At 39.6% G+C, this 21,705-nt stretch overlaps 1 protein-coding gene across 2 annotated transcripts in view; it reads right to left on the bottom strand.

Annotated features, from left to right (window-relative positions):
• The window catches only part of LOC110827813 (arylsulfatase B), a 78,290-nt gene that overhangs the window by 14,052 nt on the left and 42,533 nt on the right, over nt 1–21,705 (bottom strand). The window contains exon 1 of one of the 2 annotated variants that reach the window (XM_022059846.2): nt 14,090–14,254. The exons of the other annotated variant lie outside the window; for it this stretch is intronic. The gene's annotated coding sequence lies outside the window, so the exon portion shown is untranslated. Of the gene's footprint in view, nt 1–14,089; nt 14,255–21,705 lie in introns of those variants that run through there. 2 annotated transcript variants of the gene reach the window in all.

The following is a 21,705-nucleotide window of genomic DNA, read 5'->3' as shown; positions in this document are numbered from 1 at the left end:
GCAGAAAAGTATATTAATACGTCTCAACGCTCGATAATGTTAAACTGCAAAATCATAATTCCACTAAATGTACTTAGAAGGGCTCAATCTCCAACTGAAACTCCAGGCAACAACACAGCGAATGCGCCACGTATTGTTAGTTACGTGTGCATTTTATAATTTGTTTGTATTATTTCTTACAAAACACAGCAGCAATTTTCAGCATTTCATTTGTCACTGAATGAATGACACGACCTTCTGAACTTGTCAGTGATTAGACTTGAAAGCTGTGGAAATTGTATTTTAACGTACTTCAAGCGTGTCGGCACGTAATCGACTCTTCATTCTGCTGTAAGCGACCACCCCTACTATCGATTTCACACAACAATCGAATCGCAAATAACAACATCTCCTACTACAAGAGCGTCAATTTCAATTTTAAATTCATAAAGTCTTGTCTGGCCGCAGGCAAAATACAGCAGAAAAGTTTATACTTCGCTGACTAAATCGTTTTGTTTTAAACGGACAAAACCCTATGTATATGTAATAATATAAAATTTTATGATCCATGGAACAAAGCTAATAGTCGCTCGGCTGATCTAGATATTCCGTCCACCCAACAAATTTTCATTAAAATATTACCCTCCCATCTACTTGAAGGTACTAATATCCACATACGCAATTTTCCTTCAGTTTTCCGACTAACATTTTGAAAGCATCTCTTATTTCTCCGATAAATAACAGCGAAAACAAAACACTGTCGATGTAATGCCATTCGAAGCTTTGTTTTTCATATTTTGACAATTGCGGGGTCATAATGAACTTTCGATTTAAGTAAAAAGGCGACTATATGAGCGACTACTAACTTGTCTAGAAAGACTCAGATCCATGAGTTAATTATGACGATGACAGACATTGCTAACAATTATCTGTCATGGAGTAAGAAATCAAAACCTGTGATTTCATGCTTAAAGGAGTAATAACCTTCAAAGAAAAATAAATTAGACTTCTAGGAAAGAAGTCTTCATGCAGTACCATGGAGACCAGTTGTCCAATGACGTTTTAAAGGACTAGCCGCAAGTAATATTAAACTCGACTATAGATATACATATTGTTATGGTCGTCTAATTAAACGACAGGTATTAACAAAAACGAATTCGCCCGACTATATTTAGTGTAGGCTTTTAATAACATACATAAGAGAAATCAGTCGTGTACTTTGAAAAATATGTGCGTGACCAGACAGACACCTTTCAATTTGGCGTTAATTTTATGTACTTTATACAACAGAAGAAAATTTTTTTAAAAAAATTGGAGAAGTTATTGTTGCGATACTGTGATACGAAATAATTTAAGGTCCAGCAATGAGCTCGAATCCCACTGTTGCAAGAATATCCAACAATGCATCATTACGTTGTTACAACGGTGGTCTAGCGGTCAGAACACAAGCCTTGTAAGCCTGGGGTCCCGGGTTCAATTCCCGGTGGTGCTCAAATTTATAACTTGTGTTGGGCAAGGCCGTGGTCAAGGCATCACGGAGGTTTCCTCCGGGGGCTTCCCCGGTTTCTCCGTGGCATCCCAACAATTACTCCACTCACACACAGAAGAAGGCAATGGCAAACCACTTCTGATCATCTCTGCCAAGAATGTATATATGTATGAGCAGGTCCCTGACAACCTGAAGAGGTTGGAAGGATCCTGTTCATAATATATGGACCTGTCGTCAGACAGAACACTACAAATAATAATAATGATCGGGTGATGTTTTTCGCTCAGGCTGTCATTCCATGAAAATGAGTGAAGTAAAATGTTAAATATGCTTCAACTAAAATTTCTAGCACACAAAAGGAATTTTTTCTTTTAGTTACAAAAATTTGCATGTTCCTCCGACATTTAATAGGTTTAAACACGTACAGGGACACTCGTTAAGCTTCACACAACACTAACAATTCCGGCTGGAAATCAACGATATTCCATCCAGGAATCCAGAAGCATGATTCTCGGACTCTAGCTTGGTATGAATTTCCATGCAAAGTTCAAGAGCGGGACTTCCCGTTAGGTTCTTCATGCGCACTGAATTGAGCTTGCCGCCAACGTAATAAAAAAAAAACTTGCCGCGCACTTGCTGTGTGACGTCGACGGGGATTTCTAGCTGAAAGATTAGAGCGCTCTACGAGATATTAATCGTCCATTCTACGAAAAGGGAGTGGGCTGGTAGCGAGGGCGAAGAGAAGAATGTCTGCCCCAGATTCTCGAGCTCCGGCACGCAGACAGTACTCTACTGACTGAGCTTTCCCGTATTACCTGACCAAAAATTATTCTGACGTAAAAGTAAGTTCCGAATTTCAAAGCTGGACTTCATTTTACTTTATTCTCCGTGTTCTTCCTCTTCTGTTTCCTCTCTGTCCCTCATTTGCCTTCTTCCTTGTAGACCTTGGCTAAAGACGAAGGTTAGGTTAGGGAAACGTACGGCCAATTTATCGCCACGCTGGATCTGGAGACTGTTCTCAGAGGTTTTAGGAAAGAAAAAATGCTGCTGTATGTAATAAGCAGACGGTGGTTCACAGGCAATAAAAATACTTTATTAGCTACAAATTGTCACGCCATCTTATTATGTCATAATTTAAGGCAGCTGAGTTAATTACCTCGAATCTCAGCAATGGCTGTTACCGGAGGTTACTCAGCGCGAGTCAAAATGGCTCTAAGTTATTTGTTTGCAAGGGTAAACTACTCGATGCGTGGGCGACCTTTACGAGCGGGTCGTAACGTACGCGGCGAAGTCTAAGCCACGCCATGTTGAATACAGTTATTTCAGGTTTCAGCTCTGGACAGCAGTTCAAGTCATGCATTCATCATTATGAATTAATGTTCTGTTTATGATTTAAGATCTCGTTTTATTGGCAATGATTATCATATTGAATGACTAATAGAACTGTTACCAATTTCCTAGAATTGTAACGTCACTCACACGCCAACTTTTTTGTCCATAACTATAGTAATAACAAGCTAGCAAGCTAAAATTTGTCCATTTTCTACACAGGAATTTTTGGCCAAATTAACGAGCCTACATTCGATATAAATAAGCTCTCAGCCATTCGAATTTAAATTAAGTAGTTTAATTTCGGCGAGTACACATTCTAACTACGATGAAAATTATCAGACATGAACTCATATTTTCGCATAATCACACTGTCTTCAAATGGTTTACATAAAAATGCTTCACAGGTTATGTTTACGACATATCGCAATATGAAACACGACTTGCCAAACTGCAAGCTTTATTAACTATAAGAGGGCAAGAAAAACATAACCAGATTTCGTGAGGTAGCCGTATGTTTATTTTGCGTCAGAAAATATTACCTTACCGCAGTATTTGCCTAAACTGAGCCGGTCTTCAGGCTGAAAATAAAACCGGAGACCTCTCGAATACGAAGCAGGATTGCTAACCACTTAAGCCGAGCTGCCTGCGGTGGATGACAATGAATTTGCTAAAAAACGAAGATCAAAGTTGTCCGGCGTCTAGGCCAGACTAATCAGCAAAATGGGTGATTAAGGTTTAAAACTATAACAGAGAAGACCAAAGCTCGAATCAGGTTGTAGCACCAAGAAGAAACTTATTAACTAATGGAAGAAATATATCACCAAGTCTCACAAGTCTTGTCAATAAAAAGGAACAATTTATTGTAGTATTAAAAATATATTTAATTACACACTCCTTTTACTCTGTCAATGAATTTATGTTGTTTATAAATAAGTGATAAATTATCTTGTGTGTGTAATGGATAGATCTATTTGTAACTTATCATTACTTTCGATGAACCGATTTTTGTATTATGTGAAATTTATATAATAGTAAGAATTGTACTTTATAACATGTATTGTATTATTTTGACTTTTTCCACAATCTATTGTCATCTGACTATCTTACGGATCCATGGAATGTAATAAAATACGCATGTATGTATGTATGTATATACTAGGAGAAGTCTGGCCCACGGAATCCTATGGCTTGTCACAGGAACTAATTAGAAATGAAAAATGACAAAGCGGATCCCACTGGTTGCGTGACTTTATAATAGGCCAGAGATCTAAAAATGTTTTGGATTTGTTTACGCAACTCCAGTGCCCATTGTTTCAATGCCAGTAGTGACTGGGTTTACCCCTCTGATTTCGAGTAATACGTAAGAAAAGTGTCACAAACTTGATTTAAATATTCATCGCTCTGATGACGGAGGCAGTATGACCTCTGAAACGTTGGTTAACATCGACCAGACTACACAGCGCAACAACCCAGAAGACGGAAATCTTCATACTCACCGCCCTGATGATAGAGGCAGTATGACCTCTGAAACGTTGGTTAACATCGACCAGACTACACAGCGCAACAACCCAGAAGACAGAAATCTTCATACTCTGATGATGGAGGCAGTATGACCTCTGAAACGTTGGTAAACATCGACCAGACTACACAGCGCAACAACCCAGAAGACAGGAATCTTCATACTCATCGACCTGATGATGGAGGCAGTATGACCTCTGAAATAAGTGGTAAACATCGACCAGACTACACAGCGCAACAACCCAGAAGACAGGAATCTTCATACTCATCGCCCTGATGATGGAGGCAGTATGACCTCTGAAACGTTGGTTAACATCTACCAGACTACACGGTGCAACAACCCAGAAGAGAGGAATCTTCATACTCACCGCTGTGAGAATCTCAAGTCTTAATTTAAATTGCTGAGGAATGCTAAGGAGTCGACATTCAAGGATTTTTTTTTAAAAAAAATGTTATACCGTGGATATAATTTTTTTTGTATTACTACGGAATATTATATATATTAAATTGTGGGCGACCTTCTCACGACTGCTAACGAGGCTAAAGAACAAAGACTGGTTTCAGCGAGTAAATTAAAAGTACAAATATTACAAAATAAATTATACGTATTCATATTCATCTTACCGCCTTTCAAACAAAACGGTATATTTCACACATGTAATATCGTATTCCAATACTAATTCTAACATTCCCAAATACAACGTTGCGTTTTAGTGATTTCTTCTTTACTTTTGGAAAATAAACAGTTTTCTTTTATTGTTAGAGGTATTCTAGAATGCCCTACATGTTTTCTCGATCACAGACTTGCTTTCGTAAGAAATATGCAAATGTCCATATGTTGGCTGTAGTTCACAGTCACCGCTACAGCTTTCACCCAGATTCTCATTCTCTGTCTCCTCCTTACTTCTGCCAAGCTTTACGGATTGTGTCAAATGTCTGGAGAGTACGTCTGTCCGTAAACGTTTCTTGTAAAAGTAATTTACTCAACACATTTATCTTCAATTATTCCCTTGTCTCAATTAATTACGTATATTTTACATGATATTTCATGTGTACATTTATCACAATAGTATACACTGTTTGACAAGTGGCACGTTCTGCCAAAACGCCTATGAAATTTCGAAAAGTGTAACGATGTAAAATTCTTTGTTTTTATACCAAAAGTTTGGAGTGAAAACTGGCAATGAAAGCTTAAGATAAAACAAACATTGTAGCAAATAAAATTAAATTCACGATGATAACAGGGAAATTCACTTTGAAATGCTATATAAATAAAGAAATCATTAAAAGAACTGAGAACAGAACCTGTATTGTTTAACATTTTGAAACAGAAAACCAAGTGGATCAAATATTTTAAGAGAATGCAAAGACACAGACTGGCCAAACTATTAACAATTAAGAAGACGTCTGTCTTCTTGAATGTTGCGCCGTGTAGTATGGTAGATGTTTACCAACGTTTCGGAGGCAGTCTCGGATCAAAATTTAAAATTTTCATAAAGTACAGAGAAATTATATTTTAAATCCTCACTACATATAATTCATAACCCGAAATTCACAGCATTAACAGCGAATTTATTTTATACTTTAAATGATATATATATATATATCATGGCATAATTTAACTTTGAAGCTGCATTTGCGCAATCACGAAGACTGGCTTCAGCACACTCGTTGACCCTCAGCGTGGACTAATTATAAAGAAGTTGATAGCTATTCAACCAGCACCGAAAACGAGTGGTGCTAATCGATCTGATTTGGCTATAAAACGCTGTGTAGTGGAGGCTGCGCACGAATGGTTTCGTTCACACACTATAATACAAAATGGGTAATATTCAGAACATGTGAATAAGTTATAAAATTGCATTACTTGAAGCAAACAACTCCGGACATTTTAGTACAAAATAAAAATGTATGCATTCGTTTATAAAGAAAATAAAGAAAGGTAGAAATAAATCAATAAATAAACGAGTATAAAGTACTGAGAACATTATCTGGAAATAAAGAAGATGAAATAGGAAGATAATGTAGAACTCTGTTTGAGAGGTATTTCATAATTCGAACCCTTTACCAAATATTGTTATGACGATCAAATCCTGAAGAGTGGGATTGGTAGGGTATGATGCATGCATGGGAGAAATTAGTACAAAAGTATAAAATTTCCGTGAAAGACAGAGACTTCTTAGAAGACAAGCGTAGACTGAAGGTTAATATTAAGAGGAATCTTAAACAAATAGATTGTTAGGTCTATTTCTTGTCGGAAAATGTATTAAAATAGACCTACACTGTTGTTGCACCTAAGACTTTTAAATGTGAGTGCAACACAAACAGGATTGCGTATTTTGTGTCTGCTAACACGTGCTCAAACGAGGTTAAGCATTAACACAAGAGGCCTACTTGGGCAATCCCACAAGTTGGAGAAGTTAAATCTGTTCATACACACGCCTCACACAACTCAAAGCCACAATCCAAACATTTTCATAGTGTGAAAAACTTAACTCTCATATCCGAAGTGTGAGGTTAGGTGAGATCCGTGGTAAGTAACCAAACATGAGTCATCGTATTGGAAGTTCCTCATAAAATTTGAAGATGGCCGCCCAAATTAACTAAAACTCTGTTAGCAGGATCCGAAGCTCGCCAGTTCTATCCACCTACAATCCTCAAACCTATCCTATTTATTCATAGTTAATTTAACGACGCTCTTTCATTATCTTCGACTATACAGCGTCGAATGAGAGGATAACAATGAAAGTGTCAGGAAGCGGTCGTGGCCTAATTTAAGGTACTATCCGGGCCGAAAGAAAGACAGGGGAGGTAGAAAGTAAGAAAACAAGAAGAGAAAGTGTAAGAAGGAAAAAAAATTGTAAATGAGCGCACAGATTCGCCCCGACCATAGTACAAACGTATTGTCCTCGTGCTAAGAAAGTAAATAAAAGGAAAAACGAATAAAAGTTCAGAAAATAACAAAGAAGAACACTAAAACGAAGAGGAGAGTGTTAGCACAGCGTATCTGCTAGTCGGGCAGGTGAAAGTTGTACTGCGATGTATAACAAACAGTCCGCTGTATATGGTTTGAGGTTTTCACAGCGATGAGTTTGAAGATTTCTGTCTTCTGGGTTGTTGCGCTGTGTAGTATGGTCGATGTTAACCAACGTTTCGGAGGTCATACTGCCTCCGTCATCAGGGCGATGAGTATGAAGATTTCTGTCTTCTGAGTTGTTGCGCCGTGTAGTCTGGTCGATGTTTACCAACGTTTCAGAGGTCATACTGCCTCCTTCATCAGGGCGATGAATCGAACATACTACACAGCGCAACAACCCAGAAGACAGAAATCTTCATACTCACCGCCCTGATGATGGAGGCAGTATGACCTCTGAAACGTCGGTAAACATCGACCAGACTACACAGCGCAACAACCCAGAAGACAGAAATCTTCATACTCTGATGACGGAGGCAGTGTGACCTCGTCTGCAGTACAGGTATCTAGTTAGCATGGGAGTTGCCTATAGCACGCAACCTTAAGTCTGAGAACACGGATAATAATCAGAAGACGACTGTGCGAAAAAGAGGCAGTCCTAGATCTTGATTCTAGGCGAAGGGATTCTTCACTGTAAAATTTAAATCCTTGAAACTAATTGTACAGACCGTGTCTATTTTCATCTTACTCTCTACAGAAGCTACTATGCCATCTATCGGAGACAAGATAACAATCTATGACTTTTTCAACAAAGAAATTTTTTGGACGTTTGGACGCTGAATGAAAACAGTCTTATTCTTCTTCTTTTTCTTAGCATTTGTCCCGCTTTGAAAGGGGTCTGATTTTTCCTCTCTTTCTTGGAGGTTGCGTGATCTCTTTAGACATTTGGTAAGACTCCTTGGACGAGGGATCGGCCCGTCGCAAGGCCTCTACCTGTACACAGGACAGCATGACACAGAAAAACATTCATGGCTTGAGTGGGATTCGAACCCACGGTCCCAGTGTCCAAGCGACACAAGGCCCACTTTTGAGAATATGCGGTCACTGTGACCGACGCTGCCTGAAAACTGTAAATATTTAAGTTGTGATGAACTTTACTGCTATTTACTGATCACATGTTAACCTGCGACTGTTCATTATAAATCACTACGATTTAAAAGTGAATAGGAAATTGTTTGTTAAGATTGATGCGAACATTTAATGTACGACTTAAAACACATTTTAACTGAAATAATTAATTACCTTTACGTAACTGCAAAAACTTCAAAGCGTCAACAAGTAATCATCTGATTTGCTGCGTTATATAAAAATGCATGTATCAGACGAGTAAACACGCTTCCGTTGCAGTGCGTTTTTTTTACAAAGTAGAATATAAAAATAAAATTATGTTTTGTTGTGTTGTGTAACAAAAATTATTTATTATGTGCATAATTAAAGACGAGATATAATAAATATGCTGCATTGTACTAACACATGCACACAGAAGGCCTCCATTAACAGCAATGTCTTGGCCACGTGTTAGAATATTATCTCGTAAAGCCCGAAATCTCTTAACAGCAAATAATCACCATGCCATGGCAATGGTAGAAACACACACGCTTATAAATGTTACTACATAAGACCAAATTCCATTAAGAACAACAAGTAATTACCAATTAACCAAGCAACCTACAATGCGTTCTTTGCATAATGTGCATGGGATAGAAGCATATTGAATTGATAATCGTGTCCGTCCGTCCGCATAATTCAATTCAAAAACCGCTGGATGAATTTTGATGAAATCTGTTATGAACGTCATGCCATTGGGATCTACCCTAAAATCGCACTTTTCAGTTTCCTACAATTGGTAATACCAACATGGTGGACAGAGAAACTTGTGCGGTGAAGTCGACATTAGCGCCACTTGCAATATGGCCATACGACGATGTACGGTTACAGATTTTCAAAAAATACAAACCTTTGGAACAGTAATTATTTTATGTAAAATAACAACATTACGGCTAAGTGAAATGAAAAATTGGCTTCACCAGGATTCGATAGAATGCGTACTAGTCCAGTGTGCTACCTCATTGCCAACACGCCTTGTAACTTATCGGTACTGATTTATATTTCTTAAAAATACATTATTACCATATAATTTGTATAGTTGGCAACTAAAGATGTCTAAATAAGATAACTGATGTAATCTTTTATAAACAATTCAGAATTTCTAAAGAACGCTTGTAGAGAGTGATTTTGATGTGTGATTCGCTGATCTAATGCGACTGTTACGCTGCAGTGACCAGAGGCTGCCCAGCTGACCATTATAGCGCCGACAGATTTCTCGACGTATCACCAGAATTCTGGAGTCGTTAACAACCTCGGTCCAGATCAGAACAGCAGTCAACCTATACCCGGGGACGACAGGCATCACGAGGCAATGCATCAGTACTTTCAAGCTCTAAGCATGCATACATTTTGTATTTTTCTAAATTTTTAATTTAAATTTATTTAATTCAGTACAATGGCTCAGGCCATGTCAGTCTCCAACGTACCCTTCCTCCAAACAGAGACCTAGCCAGGTGCTTCGACTCAAAGTTACCTTATACGGGGAACTGGCAATTTGGAAGGCACTTATGCCGACCAATGGCTGACTGAGGTCACCCGAGGGAGACTGATGGTCAACAGGACAGACGAGGCTGTCCTTCAAAAGATGACAAGTCGACGCAACAAGTGACTTAACTTCTCGGCTACCAAACAGATTTTCAGTTCTTTTTCTCAGTTGTAAAGCAAATGCCAGGATATAATTCGAAAGGGTTAAGGCCCGCCTTCCCCAACTATGGAAGTCTTCAGCTACAGCGAATAATATTTTCTGCATCCTTTCCAATTCATTATTCAATAGCATCCTCTCATTCGACGCTGTATTGTCTGAGAAACTAAAAGAGTCGTTATATAAACCATAAATAAATAAAATGCTTCGAAACTTTCTAGACAAAATCATTTGCCTTCGGAAAGTAGTCTTTCGCCGTTAAAATTCTGCGAATTTTTTAAAATATTCTCTAAACTTCCTGCTGGTAGGCAAATCTAAGAAAACGAAAATGAATCTTACATTTCACGGATCATAGTTAGGAGGCGGACCGCCGTTTACTGGGTTATTCATTTTATAGTTTATTGTTGAACAGGTTCTTAAATTTATTTTTATCTGATCGGTTCTGCTGTGTTCCAGCGTATGGAGTATCATTGGACCACAAAAGTTGTCCTTAACATCATCATCATCCTCATAATAACGAGGACTACAAATTATAAAGTTTCTCATGTCATTTACTCCATTATTATGTTATTTACTCTTTTTTTAATAATTAAAAATGTTCTCCCCAGCAGCATTTCCCCCAAAACTATATTCTCTTAGAATGAGGTACCAAGTTTCGCTACAAAACTCCTTTTTGCATAGACCAGGCCAAACTGAAGGAGCGTATAGAGGGACTCAGAGAGAACAACTTTCGAATGGAATCCATGTCCTCCGACGTTATCCTGAGTCAGTCGAGGCCATTGAAGGTAAGGAAGTCTGATAACATACAATGTAATCCTTGTACATTAATAAAAAAACAAAATTAAGCTAGTAGGAGAATAGCAAAGTAGGATTATTTCATATGTATGTTATCAGACTTCCCAACTTCCAGTGGTCTCGACTGACTCAGGATAACGTCGGAGGACATGGATTCCTATTCGAAAGTTATTCTCTCTGAGTCCCTCTATACGATCCTTCAGTTTGGCCCTAACCTTCTAAATCACTCTGTATATTTAGCCGTTCAAAAATATTAAACGATGGGCAGTCAACACATTATGACGCCTGTTAGAGCTCTTTCCATTGGTGCATGCCACCGCTAGTGTCCGCCCCGATAAACGATAATTCAAGGTCATATTACTCCCCGGGCTTTATTCTGAATTGCGGATTTTCGTGACTTGGCCATTTAAACACCATGTTCTGACGTTTGTTTTAGTTTTAATTTTAACAAAAATTCGTCCGTGAGTTTCGCTGTCCATATACGCGAACACCTCGCAAGAGTTTATGCTCGCATCTCATTAATTCGCTAAATATTTATGTCTACAAAATTGTTTCAAACAAAAGATCTAGAGAAAAAGTAACACATATTATAGACCTAATACACTTTTTGCAAATTTTATGGTCTTAAAAAAATTATACAGAATTTATTTCTGTTTGGTGCCATCTGATAATTCTAGAATCATTGGGGTTACTTTGACCAAAGTTTATACTGGAGGTCTTTGTTCGTCGGCCCCGCTGTTTCACGTTATTTACAAGAGAGTATCAAATATCTGAATTCAGTAGCTGAAAAATTAAAGGCAAAAACAGAGCGAAAGCATCGGACATGACACGCTAAGCGCAAACTCCCTAACTTGCTAATTTTTCGAAATTAATTTAAATACGTGTCGCATTACTTCCAAACGTCCATCAATGTAAATTACTTCAAGATCCTAAAGTATGCCGTAATTCTCACCACAATTATGATAACTTCGCCCATAAACGTTGACATAGCTCATAGGGCGTTTAATAGCACCAAATTTGGAGTAGTTTTCTCTGCTGTAAGCCAGCTGAATCCCTAATAACTGCAGTACAAACGTTTCACATCCTACACTCTATTTATCTACTCTTTTTACTATTCATCCTCTGCACATCTCTATACATACTGAGATAATATTGTGTTAAATTATTAGACCAGGTTAGGTTGAGTTTACTCAGGGATTTGTTGGGTTGGGTTGGGTCGTGTTACGTTAAGTTTACGATGGAATGGGTTAGGTTGGATAAGGTTACGTGAGGTTGCGCTCGGTTACGTCACGTTAGGTTAGGTTTGATTGAGTTAAGTTAGGTACCGTTACGTTTGTTTGTGTTAAAGTATTTCGTAAGGTTAGAGCAGGTTATGTTTGGTTCATCATCGTTGGTACTGTTGAAATTCTTTGTTTCGTTTTCGTTTACCTGTATCCTTACGGGGCAAGAATTTATATGTAGACACATTTAAGGCGTCTCAGTCAGTATAGTGAGCTGCTATGAGTTAAGCGATTGGGGTTCGATCCCCGACAGAGGATTTTCTTTTAGCCCCTGCGTCCAGACCGGCACTGAGGCCAACGCTGCCTCCTCCCCAATTGGTACAGGGCTCCTGGTAACTCAAGTGGCAGACTAGTGTGAACACAGCAATGAGCCTCCTATTTCTAGAGAAAGCGGTAAGTTTCCTGATTAGCTGAGCTTCTGTTAGCTTCTGAAGGATTCTGTTCCATAGAGTAAAGTTATCAATATTAAAATTTAACAAAAAGACGTATAGCGTTTCTGGAATGAACCTGCCAAGAAATGATGTACAGTACCTGTCATAAATGTGTCCACTTCATGCAAATTACGCAGGGAAAGCATACGTACAGTCATAACGGGAATTGAACATAGGCAGTTTAGTAACTAGTCTGAAACAACATGAGGCACCATGGCTCCAGCAAAATTAGTTCTGAGCACTACTCAAAGAAAACATAAGTGCCATTAGACGTACAGCTCCACATATTCTCTACTTCGCTACTAGATGGAGATGATAGGCTAGACTCACGTCCCGACCGCTTTATCCTCCGGAAAACTGTTGCCGGGTATCCGTTGGACATGGGCCCCTAAGCGGTGGAGAAGATAAAATTCCCTGTATGTACTGGGAATCGAACCCCGATCGTCCAGCCCAAAGACTAGTTACGTCATTGGCTGGCTTCAAACGTCCATTCATTAAAATTACGTATTGTGTGTCAAGTGCCCTTGAAATGATTGACGCTTCAAGAAAAGACATCATCAAAGCTCGATCATAAACCGGCCAGTTTCTTGTTATCATTTCCTTTCTCTTTTTCCTGTAATTCCTGACGATCACGGACGAAACCTGTCGAGACAGACGTCACAGGATCAGGTTAACAGGCGCACTGGCTGCGTGTTCCTTTATAAAATAAGAATGATCATTAACGTTGACACCAACTACGAAAGAAATAAGATTGCTAAACCTGTACTCATCCTTTCCTGGGTTGTAATGTGCTCTTCTGGGTAATGACACGGTAAGATATTATGGGTGATTAGCCTGTCAAGAAAATCTAAAATCACGATTTTCAGCTAACCAAGGACTTCCCCGTCATTTAAGTAACTCGAAGGTCCATTACTGTGCACACAATACCCCCAACGCCATGCCGCCACAAGGTCTCAGGTGTGCCGCGAGCTTTTATAATAAATTTTACTTCAGCACGTTATGGTTAGGAAAAGCCAACGTCCTATCTTTCGTAAGAAAAATTCATGACGCAGACAAACAAACCGGTTCAAAATCGACGGCTTTATCCAACATGCGTTATATTTTGTATTCCTATGGTCGCATTCTTACAGAGCAAACGTAGATAAATGCATTTGTAGCTACATATAGATTAGTATCCGATTTTCTTGATGCAAAATTATGTGGTGTGATGTGTATTTGACGAATTAGTGTGTACCACTGTTGAAAAAGGTAGAAGGTTGCGGACCACTGCGCTACTCCATTACACCTTATTAAGTTCCATTATGATTTTTTCTCCCATCTGTTACTAGGTCTCAGGGTGGTCTCCCTCAATCGTAATTTATGTTCTATCTAACTAAAATTCTAACACATTTTTCGTGTTCTCTCTCTTATTTCCAAGTCTTTTCCTGAGAACTTTGTTCTGAAACATCTAGAATTTATGGTTTCCCTTTCAGGGCGAGCGACCAATTTTCATGCCCACGCAAAAAAAACAAAAAACATGCAGATTTACATCCGTATACTTACCTCCCTATATAAATAGACAGCTCGACGCAAGACACCCTGTGTAGCGTCTTCTTGCGAGAAAGAACTGGTTACTCCGGTCCTATTCACGACGGAAAGAAAACCGGACTTAACCAATTACCCAAACACGGTCCAGATCTGACGACCGCATCGACGCGAATGCCAGTTTCTGCTACTGTAACATTTATGAGTAATCAAGGAAAGGTGAGTGGGAGGAGGGGGGGAAGGATACCTCCGAGGAGAGTGGCAATAAGCGGACGGAGAGGTAAGGTTTTCCTTGCTTAAGTCTTGGGGGACTTAATCGTATTATTGCGAGAATAGAATCCAGTTTTACCATTCCCACAGAGAAAGACTGCAGGGTAGAAATCCATACGATTCGTGGATTCTCAATTTGCTTCTAGATAATAAAATTAACACAATTCTGTGCACAAAGAACTTTCATTTGTGACATTTTAGCATAACAAAAAGGCTGTTTGCATTTCCTGCTAGTGTCCTCTCAACACCTTTTGTCAACTTACAACGTGAAGATTTCTGTCTTCTGGGTTGTTGCGCTGTGTAGTCTGGTCGATGTTAACCAACGTTTCGGAGATCATACTGCCTCCTTCATCAGGGCGGTGAGTATGAAGATTTCTGTCTTCTGGGTTGTTGCGCTGTGTAGTCTGGTCGATGTTAACCAACGTTTCAGAGGTCATACTGCCTCCATCATCAGGGCGGTGAGTATGAAGATTTCTGTCTTCTGGGTTGTTGCGCTGTGTAGTCTGGTCGATGTTTACCAACGTTTCGGAGGTCATACTGCCTCCATCATCAGGGCGGTGAGTATGAAGATTTCTGTCTTCTGGGTTGTTGCGCCGTGTAGTCTGGTCGATGTTTACCAACGTTTCGGAGATCATACTGCCTCCTTCATCAGGGCGGTGAGTATGAAGATTTCTGTCTTCTGGGTTGTTGCGCTGTGTAGTCTGGTCGATGTTTACCAACGTTTCAGAGGTCATACTGCCTCCATCTTCAGGGCGACACAGCGGTGAGTATGAAGATTTCTGTCTTCTGGGTTGTTGCGCTGTGTAGTCTGGTCGATGTTAACTACACTACACTAGAGCGCAACAACCCAGAAGACAGAAATCTTCATACTCACCGCTGTGAAAACCTCAAATCTTACAACGTTCAAGTTCAATGTTTGAAACTGTGACATACTTCTGACAGTTGAAGAACGGCGTAAGGGACGGGTTGTCATATGGGAAGAAATGGTGAGGAACTTACTGCATTGCAGCAAGGCGAATGGTTGGTTACGTGGCGATAATCGAAACTAGCGACTGCATCATTCCATTTATTAGAAACGGACATCAGCGTTATCTCTTAGATAACTCCAGGCCTTCTTCGGGATATATCTGGGATCTCTTCATCTAAACAAATATCTTAGGCAATTTTTTATAATTATTCCATCCACCCATGTATAAATATATACCAGGTGATTCAAAAAGGACTTTACAACTTTGAAAGTGTATAGAAATTTATTCAGAAGGCTTACAGAATCGGTTAAGGTGTCATTTTGTAGCAAAATAAATCACGTTTGACTTACATTGTGCTGTAGTACCTAATTCCGTCACCGCGAGCGCAAGCGGCAGTGCATTTGAAAATGGCTCGAAAATTTTCTCATACCACAGTTAGACGAAGATGACCAAAAAGGACGCATTCACTTCCAGCAAGACGGCGCACCACCTCCGGGATTTCCTCAATAACCGTTTCCCAGGTCGGTGGATTGGTCGAACAAGGTCGATATCATGGCCACCTCGTTCTCCAGATTTGACACCTCTCGATTTTTTCTTATGGGGTGTCATTAAAGATCGTGTGTATGTTCCACCCTTACCTGCCAATCTCACTGAGCTCAAAGCTCGAATCACCGCCGCAGTTGCAGAGGTGACACCGGATATGCTGGATCGTGTTTGGCAAGAAATTGATTTCAGGTGGGATGTCTGCAGTATCACCAATGGCAATCATATCGAACCAAAATGACTATTTGGGGTAAAACGTGATTTGGTTTGATACAAAATGACACCTCAACCGATTCTGTTAGCCTTCTGAATAAATTTCTATACACTTTCAAAGTTGTAAAGTCCTTTTTGAATCATCCTGTATATTAAAACATTATTATTGTTGCAAAGTTAATACGATACAATATAAAATAATAAACCTAACGGAACAGAGTCGCAAGTTTGGTCAACAAGATTCCTGCATTTAATGTAACTTAGAAGTTCATTGCCACTAGTACCTACCTCGAGCCTGGTGAATCCAGTACACACCGTACAGCCTAACTCTTTAAAAAGCCTTATTATTCTTCAATCATCGGGTGGGTCTTCCCTTTACGATTGTAGTTCAAAACTTACTAATGCATTTCGCATCTTTGCAGTGCTTGTTAAATTTCTACACATCAAATTCTTGACACTTACGCCATTTACAGCATCCAGACGACTAAATATTGTGGAAACATGAAACGAAAGGAAATCTTTCTGCAGAAAGTCTCAGTAGAGAGAAGTCGAATTTCCATCCGAATGAGTATCACGGTCGAATGAGTAGCAAGCAGGTGGAACTCTGGGATGGAACCTTTTTTGAAATTTACAGCCGACCTTTTCAGACATTTCACCAAGCATCAGTAACCATGACAACCTTCATTGCTCGGTTGTTCCCACCAAGTTTTATTTGCGCAAAGAACCGCTTGGATTCCCTTACGAACATTTTGACCTCGCTTTTCAAATTAACAAGGTTCAATAGAAACAAGTACCAAGCCACCAAATTCAAATTTTTGGACTGTCTCAATCGCCATTTTGATTCCTCAAACCACTGCGTTTCGGGAGATGGCTCTTTCCCCGTTCTCAGGAGACAGTTGGGCCCGTTAGAAGCATCTAATCTCGATCTGTGGACCACAGCCACAGGTCACAGATCGAGTTTAGCAAAACCGCTAAGTTGAAATCGTTTTCCCCATAAACTAAATGTTAAGAATAGGAGTGACGTTCCTGAGAAAATATTTTTTAACGACAATCCTTTGCTGTAGCATCGTATCAGTCACGAAGCTAATATAAGTGACGCAAGATCTACTTAATAGATTTACAATATTAATTGCATAAGGATGTGATGGTGAGAGTGGTTTACATTAAAATATTTGAAATATTTATTGATATCTCTGCCCGCCTAAAACCACGTTTTTGTGTACAATATCTAAAATATAGTTATCTACACCAGCGCTATTTCCTACTATACAAATTCTATCTTATCACTATCGATTGTAGGCTTAATTTTCTTTTAGCTATTATAATACCTGATATTTAACATAATGACTTACAGCCGTAATGAAAAAATAGATCCGGCCCTTTGGCTGCTCATGTCTGCTTTAAAGTGTAACAATCATTGAGCCATTGTGGAATCTCTCATTTCAGAACCTGACCTTGTAAAAACAAAGAATCATTTCACTAGTCAATGGCATCACCCCCTTACTAGATTTTAAACACTAAAGTAGTCGTCACAAAATACCATACTTCAAAGCCACGGAGGACTTCAAAACTTCCCCTCCCCTCAACGCGCGTTTCTGTGTCTCCAGTAGCGCGCATTGCTGGTTTTGTTACGCTGTTAGTTCTGAACCATCTTCATTTGGCCTGGGCTCCGCTGTTTGTGTTGCAAAGTCGTACGATTTTGATGTGACCTTGAAACTTACAATTTGGTGATGACCGCTGTAGACGAGTGAAACACGTCCAAGACAGAGCGACACGTCACTGCCACACCTCATATGTGGCGACACATATCACGATGTGTCTTCACGGTACCTTTATTAATTTCAGCAGAGCATAAAACACATGTATCAATCACTTATTTAGGCAGATTTGAGTCGCAAAACTTATATGTTCGCTGATATTAATATGCATGCGAGCAATTTCTAAAGCTTCTATTAATTTCACCGTAATATGTATATTTTCGTGACCTAAAAACCTTAATCCCTGCCTGAAAATCTTTCTTTTCAGCTTTTCACAAGCTGAGAACAGCGATCGTTTGTGATATGATTAACAGGAATACAAATAATCAATCAGGATGCTAGCCCGGATGATAGAAGAATAAAAAACCTTTGACACGTGCGTCCAATTCTACCGTTATTCATGTCGCAACATCTCAGAAGACAGTCATACTCATAATTGCCGTCGTGAGAATCCAACTTCAGTTACTTAAACGTCAAATGTTAAAAACTCTTTCCCAAACCGCAGTCACAATTACACAAAAATCGAACATGTGTTGAGTGACAAGCTGCCAGTAGTAGCTTCTGTGCATGAAGTTATTCCGACACACACACACAATAAGCTGCATGTTTCGCCACCAAACGATACAGGTCCACCATGATGATACAGACGTTGCAATTTCCAACATGAAACACATTTTTCTGACACGTAAATCAACGTGTGTTTGGAATCTCAAGTACTTAACCGACTTTGGCATTCTGGTTGCAGAAATTTGTGCTGAACTTTGAAACAATATTCTGACGCTCAGAAAGCTCTAACGAAACTGTTATCTTACGACAGTATGCATTATGAGTAGAAAATAATGTTCCGGCACATTTATCCCCATCTAATTTAATGCAGTCCACACGATCACTGTGTAATTTATCAAATGATAATATCGCTTTTCGATTAGAATGCTGTTGCATTTCACAACCTAACTTTGTATCAAACTCATCTGATATTCCTTTATTTTATACCCTTGATAATATTTGTTAACATTATAAACATTTCAATTGTAAAATATTCCCAAGTTTTAAATATTCCTATTCGTTTCGAATATTCTCCATAACACCCTGTTCTCAAACATTCTCACCGCCGTAGAATTTGAAGTTTTCTCGGAGGTGAGTCTGAAGATTTCTGTCTTCTGGGTTGTTGCGCCGTGTAGTCTGATAGAAGTTTACCGACATCTAATAGGTCCTTGCTGCCTCCATCATCAGGACCTCTGAGACGTCGGTGGTCTTCTACCAGACTACACGGCGCAACAACCCAGAAGACAGCCATCTTCAGACTCACCGCCCTTAACAAAGTTTACCACCTATACAAAAAAAGGGTAAAATTGTAGCGCAGAGGTGGTGGTACGTCACAGTTGGCACTCACCACTCGCAATCAGCGCTTAAAATAAATGAGGCATGTCTCAGCCCCAGGTGGGACGGAACAAAGATATGGTCAGAGCTGTCCTTGATTAAGCCTTCTGGTATTACTGTCAAGGCTGCGTATTAAGAATCAGTCGGTTCCTCTGGATGCACCCGATTAGATAAAACGGTATCCGTTTCACTTGAAAACAGGACTTGTTTCTTTAATCACGTGATTTCTTTTCAGAAAAACTACGTCTTAATTCGTAATAAACCTTCATTTCAAATACTGTTCACACATTCTTAAACATATCTGACATTTCTTAAAAGTTGTCAGTTAATTAGCTGATCGGGGGATTTCTGTTATGCCAGACGGAAGTTCATTACCATCAGAAAAATCCGCCATTGGAATCTGTCGTTAAAAGTTTAGTAGACCTCAATCTTCACAATTTATTTATATAAGATCATTTTTAATGTTATCCTTCCATCCATGCATTGATATCACAGGCGACATATTCACATAAAACGAGATGGGCGGAACTAGCTGAGGATCGTCTGCAGTGGGTATTAATGGTGTTGAAACTTTGGTACGAGAGAGTTAGTTGCTTCCATAAACTGTATTTTTATGTCAGTCGACGGACGTGCAGACAAAGGAAGCCATGAATGTCACAAATGCTGTCCGGTATTCGCCGTAAGATCCCCCGGACACTGGAATCACGCCAGAGTGTCTGCGTTCTTAAAACACTCCAGTGATGTAAGACATTTTCCAATGCCAATAGAAGTTACACAACATCAGGACATGTGAAACAATATGATCTGGAAGCAATTGCCAAAGATACTGTACAAACTTTAACGACGGTCACTATACGAGGTGCGATCGGAAGGCAGAATCGACTTCTCGTTTGTCAGGAGCTCAAAGATCTTGCAAGAACGGACCCCAACTTCCTTTCTAAGCTCCGTGTGACTTCTTCCTCTTCCCAAAGATGAAAATTCAGCTAAAGGGAAGGAGATTTGAGACGATAGAAGAGATTCAGGCAGAATCGCAGATGGTGCTTGACAGGCTGACAAAGAAAGATTTCCAGGGATGCTTCCAGGCTTGGCAGCGGCGCTGGGATCGTTGTGTTCACTCCCAGGGGAACTACTTCGAGGGTGATGGATGAATTTAATATCTGAGATAAGTGTACGGGTTTTTATACGCGCAGTCTGGAAACTTTCCGATCGGACCTCGTACACATAAGCTGGCAATACGCGTTAATAATGACTTCGTAACTAACAAGAACTGATCGTTGCTCAACTGGTCAAGAAATTCTCCGCCTATGGAACCCAAAGGTTCATTATCATGTTCACAAAAGTCAGTCGCTGACCCAAACCTGAGATGTATGAATCCAGCTCACACCACACCACACTTAAGATCCATCTTAATGTTATCTAACCATAAACGCATATGTATTCCAAGTGGCCTCTTACCTTCAAGATGTCTAACTAAACCTGCTTATGTACTTGTAATTTCACCCATTCATGTTATATGTCCCACCAATTTCATGATCTTCAATTTTATCATTAAAATAATATCCGCTGAAAAGTACTACAAATCCACATCACACAGTTTAACGGACCTATAAACTTTTATTATGTTAGTTGGTAATCATGCAAAAAAATGCTGCTAATAGGCGGCCAGAGATAGTGTGGTTGTACCCTTGACAGATAAAGCACTCATTTTGCTGGATAGGGGTGGTAATAGTAATCTTGGCGCAAGATTCTATGTACAAGGGGCTATTACATAAAAACAGCACACGAATAGTAAGAATTAAAGGACATGGATGATCATCTTGTGTAACAATTGGCAACACTGATGAGATGGAGCGTTTTGGACCTTCTGACAACACAAACCACGTGTTTTAAATTTAACAGTTGGTGGGATCCATTCTGTTCTGTAACTCGAATGTTTTATTGGAGTAATGCTCTGTATTTTTCTCAGAAACTAAGAATACTTGCTCAGAAATTTTTTGGAGTGAATAAACTTGACTACTTTTACCCCCAGACCAGCCAAGTGCCAGGTCAGAGAGGAGGTAAGTTATTAATTTAGGGCAGTCGGTATGGTAATGTGCCGCTTGGTCAAAGATATCACACACCTCACAGGGCGGTGACAAATGGGTAGGGGCAATAATGGAATAATTATTATCGGGGTAAATGCTAATAAATTGGGACTGAAACCGGGACTCAGAGGTGAAAATTCGGCGACCAGCCGCCTGAGCTATAGCACGGCCTGGCGAAAGTGAATCTACCGGTACGATCCGGAAATGTGGAACCACATTCTTCAATAGAAAATACCAGTCACCAATACTTAAAAAAGAAATTGCGAATATCGGGAGTTACACATTCACGAATTCGTCTCTCCGAATCAAACGGCCAACTAAGCCTTCTGTCTTCGAGTTCTGGACGTTTACAGCAGCGCAATCGTAGGAAAAGACAGACATTTAGGGCCGAACAACAAGCCATTACGTCCGGCACTTTC

Source organism: Zootermopsis nevadensis, unplaced genomic scaffold (assembly GCF_977971745.1).
Source record: "Zootermopsis nevadensis isolate Lab colony 2312 unplaced genomic scaffold, Znev_1.0 Znev_ptg000017l, whole genome shotgun sequence".
In the NCBI taxonomy this organism is placed as follows: Eukaryota; Metazoa; Arthropoda; class Insecta; order Blattodea; family Termopsidae; genus Zootermopsis; species Zootermopsis nevadensis.
This window is presented reverse-complemented; position numbering and strand designations above follow the sequence as displayed.